Source organism: Sinocyclocheilus rhinocerous, unplaced genomic scaffold, assembly GCF_001515625.1.
Source record: "Sinocyclocheilus rhinocerous isolate Xijiao unplaced genomic scaffold, SAMN03320098_v1.1 scaffold605, whole genome shotgun sequence".
Taxonomy (NCBI): Eukaryota; Metazoa; Chordata; class Actinopteri; order Cypriniformes; family Cyprinidae; genus Sinocyclocheilus; species Sinocyclocheilus rhinocerous.
Window position 1 is genome coordinate 1,108,177 of NW_015661612.1, and position 4,625 is coordinate 1,112,801.

Here is a 4,625-nt window from a genome sequence, read left to right on the forward strand (position 1 = left end):
TTTCTTTTTTTTTTTTGTTCTCTCTCTTTTTTTTTTTTTAGTTGAAATAATTTTTGGACAAAGATTATTTTAGTTAGTTGCCAAGGCAACATCTCCAATTTTCATTTAGTTCTTTATTTCAATTATCAAAAATGTTAATGTAAAAAAAAAACAGTAAATAGGCTGGATTTCATAATTCTTGTGTAAGTCATCATAATACTTCTTGTGTAAGAAACAGACTAAAACTTATCCAATGGCTTCAGAAGACTTTGAATAAGTGAACATGATTCGTATAGATAAATTTTTGATACTTATTTGTTGTGACAGCCCCAATTTTCATTCATTTTCATTATATGGAAAAGAGAGGCCAGGATAAATAAATAATCAGTCAAATTATGTGTGCCATAGAAAGACATACGGGTTCGGAACCACTGTAAATAATGTAAGCAAAAGACATTAATGATTTTATTTTTGGGTGAACTATTCCTGTAAGGGTACATCAATCCAGTTAGATCCCACAGGCACACACGGACACTTGTCTTACAAACTACACAGAAGCTATCTGTCTCAGTCCGATCTAAGCTGAACCCCTTGTGAGACATCCACGCTGATGACTGACAGGCTAATTGTGCTGCTTTTTATATCATTCCGAGGACATGACCTGTCCTTTTATGCAACGAGGCACAGGTGTTTTACCATTCTTTCTCTCTCTTATTCTCTCTCTCTAATGCTGGATCTGCCAGAGGCGCTCTCTTGATTAGGGAGACAGGCAGAGTGACATTGGAGCTGGAAAGAAAGAGGCGTCATAGCCTGTCTCGGCCTCCCGGCCACCAGTCACACTACAGCCAGAGAGCAGAACATTTTGTTGCACACTGCTTGTACAGATGGCATAAACTGTAACACACGGCCACACACAGTGCAACCCCTGGAGTACAGTTAAACCCTCGACTGCATCTGTTCAGAGAGAGCAGTCACCATTCATACGACATAAAATAACGTTCAAAAGTTTGGGTCAGTAAGATTTGAAAGTAATGCTTTTAAATGTATATTTATTATTTGATTGAAAGTGACATTTATAATCCTACAAAATTTATAAATTATAAAATTAATGTATAAATTACCACCATTTCCACAAAAATATTAAGCGGCAGAACTGTTTTCAACATGGATTCTTGAGCACCAATTCAACATATTAAAAAGATTTCTGAAGGATCATGTGAAGACTGGAGTAATGGCCGCTGAAAATTCAGTTGTGCCATCACAGGAATAATTTATATTTTAAAATATATTATAATAATAAACCGTTATTTAAAATTGTAATAATATTTCACAACATTCATTAAATAAATGCAGCCTTGGTGAGCATAGGAGACTTCTTTTAAAAACCTTTAAAAATCTTACTGACCCCAACTTTTAAATGGTGGTGCACTGATCACACAATACTTGTGATTTAAGATGACATATCCATTTCTTTCAGACATACCTTAGTGGCTTCAGTGGCATCCAGTGTATTAAGACTGTTTTGGGTGATGTCGTTCTTAGTGTTGTCATCTTCACTATCATCCATTTCAGAAAAGGAGGCCAGATTAGAATTATACCCATGCCTCTTTACGCCACCCTGTTCCCTAAAACACACACACACACACACACACAGCATTTAATAAGAAGCCTAACTATTTTGTGTTTGTATCCTAAAAATATGTAAAACAACTTTTTGAGGTTAAACAAATGTCTCGTGCTCTAAAGAGTTTCAGACTACTTAAGTGCGACTGAATACTGTCTTGTGCTCGAGAGCAGCTCAATGAGAACCTCAGCATAGTTTAGCACTCAGCTATTTTTAGGTGAACTACTCCTTTAAGCTTCGTCTCACACACACACACAGTGTTTCTGGTTGTCCTCCCCTGACAATGCCTACATTCAATTCTGAAAACTATCCCAGGAAATGCATTCTATGATCTGCCAGCAATAAAGGTGTTTATTAAGTTAAACACCTGCATGAGAAGCTTGTAAATGATTCTATACGGCAAGTAAATACATTAGTGACTTTCTCTAAGGGACAGTTTTCAGCTTAGCTTTGCTATATTTGCTGTAATGTAATTGGTAGCACAGTCTGCAGTACACACACACACACACAGAAACACAGAGCTTACATGTCATGTGCAGCCATAGTCATGAGTTTAATGTTGATAAAGGGGCTGGAAACTTTAATCAACTGCTCTGGCTTCTGAACAGGGGGTTCTAAAGAGCGTAAACATTAGTTTGATCCATCCAGGGCAATTATATATCATAATATTTAACAATACTAATTATTATATGGACATTATAATATATATCATAATAATTACATAAGAAATTAAAACATATAAAAACACATCTTACCCTTGGGTTCATCAGTAATGTTAGTCTGCTTGCGGGGGCCGGATGAGTTTCCATTGAGGAACTGGGGGAGCTTTAGGAGGGGCCACCAGGGGGCAGTCTCGAGTGCAGGTGAGCAGCACAGGGTGGCTGAAGAGCTGAGAGAGCCCATACTGCCTCAGATTCTCAGACAAATCATCCTGGAGAACACATCACCCACCACGATCATAGATTATAGAAGAGAGACTTAATAACGGATTAGACAGCCAATGCTAATCCAAATGCAGCCAAATATTGCTTGAGACTAAGATAGAGGGAGGGAGAGTATTTGGGGCAAGTTTGCACATTAATGAGCTTTTAGGTAAGTGTGCCCAGTGGAGGCATCATATCAAACAAACTGGGTGGGGATATCGGTTTAAAGCTAATAAATCGAATGAGCACAATCACATACAGTAGGTGACTCCATTCTTATACTATTCAATGATAATATAATATAATAATAAACTGTTTATATTATATTATATTATATTATATTATATTACCGTTCAAATGTTTGGGCTCTGTAAGATTTTTTTGTGTCTTATTCTCACCAAGGCTGCATTTATTTAATCAAACATACAGTGAAAACACTAATATTGTAAAACATTATTGCAATATAACATAACTTTTCTATTTTAACATTTTAAAATGTAAGTTATTCCTGTGATAGTAAAGCTGAATTTGTTTTGTTTTCTAATATGCTGATTTTTTTTCAGGGTTATTTAAAGAAAAAAGTTCAAAATAACAGCATTTATTTGAAACAGAATTTATTTGAAACAGAACCCTTTTTAAACATTATAAAATGTCTTTAATGTCACTTTTGATCATTTTAATGCATCCTTGCAAAATAGAAGAACGCATTTCTTAAAACAAAACAAAAAAAACTTGTAACTTGTAAAAGGTAGTGTATATTCTACAGATTGAAATACACATGCTTACCATCCTTGTAAGAACTGAGGTTCTTTTCTCCATCAGATGCAAGGGTTGGTAACTGGCACACACTACCATCTGAGGAATAGGAGCAGTGGCTAAATCAGAAAGAAAAAAGAAAGAGAGAGAAAGAAAGAGCATTTGTAAAAAAATAAAATAAAAAATATAAAAAATATATAAAAAAAAAATAAAAGTAAACATGAAAGTTGTCATTTCTACTTTATATGCATGAAAAACTTAGCAGGCCCTCAAAATCTAAGATGAACTTTTTTCCTGTTGTCAGGCTTCCGTCTCTTTAATACTTAAAGCATAATGAAATGAATGGAGCGCCGTCTATTTTGAATAAGAGGAAGAGAGAATTAGTGGATAGATCAAGGCATTAGTTTCAAAGACAAAGGCGTGAACAGCGGAGAGGGCACTGTAATCTGTCAAACCATATTTTCCTAATTCACACTTCGAGTGTGGCGGAAGGAACAGAGGCACTGCATTATCAATGTTTGATCTTCATCTCCCAAGGTCATCTCTGATCTCTTATCAGGCCATCAATGCCCTGACTGTTACATGATCAAGCTCAAGGCCAAAAGAAAGACGGAAAAAGAAAGAAAGAGGCCACACTCAGCTTGTGGGTTAAATTATAAAGTTAATTTGACCACTTGCTCTTCATGTTTAGAAACAGTATTGTAGCGTCTGTGCGTGTGTTTGTGTGTTAGATTAGTTTATGTAGCGTCTGGACCAATCAGACACACAATCAATATAGTTTTAGTTATATTTAACAAATACTCTGTAACACCCCTCAGTTAACAAGCCATATGAGGGCCTGTGGACCCTTCCCCAGAAATGTGTCTTAACACCTCAGGAAGGCAGAATAGGCCTCTGATTCCATGGCAACAAATGCTGATATCACTGGTTTTATTGCCCAAAGGAATGTGGGTAAAGAAAATCACTACATTTTCCATAGGAAAAGACACAATGCACAGTAAAAATGGACTCTTCTCTAATTAATTCATAGGAAAACCTTTCTTTGAATGAACACACATATCCTTCAGGTCATTGTGTATGTTGTTACTGTCCTTGTATATTGTCTTTTATATTGTATACTGTTTTATGCAGGCTTATGATGGAACCACTCGTTCCTGTCATCTTACCTATATGTAACCCTACCATGTTTAGTATCTATGAATTAGTATTCGGATGATCCGCGATCTCGATTCCATTTCGATTTATGTTCGGTACCTACCTAAGGGGTTAATCTCATCAGCGTCAGTGAGCCAATAAGCCTGCAGCACTTGCCGGTCTTGCCGGTGAGAGGTGCGGCGCAGATC

At 36.3% G+C, this 4,625-nt stretch overlaps 1 protein-coding gene and 1 pseudogene across 1 annotated transcript in view; both read right to left on the reverse strand.

Moving 5' to 3' along the window:
* The window catches only part of LOC107726401 (androglobin-like), a 53,630-nt pseudogene that overhangs the window by 34,525 nt on the left and 14,480 nt on the right, over positions 1-4,625 (reverse strand).
* LOC107726484 (ras-related protein Rab-32-like) overlaps positions 1,365-4,625 on the reverse strand; it is a 36,509-nt gene continuing 33,248 nt past the window's right edge. Inside the window, exon 5 of the transcript XR_001638273.1 lies at positions 1,365-1,375. The gene's annotated coding sequence lies outside the window, so the exon portion shown is untranslated. The remainder of the gene's footprint in view (positions 1,376-4,625) is intronic.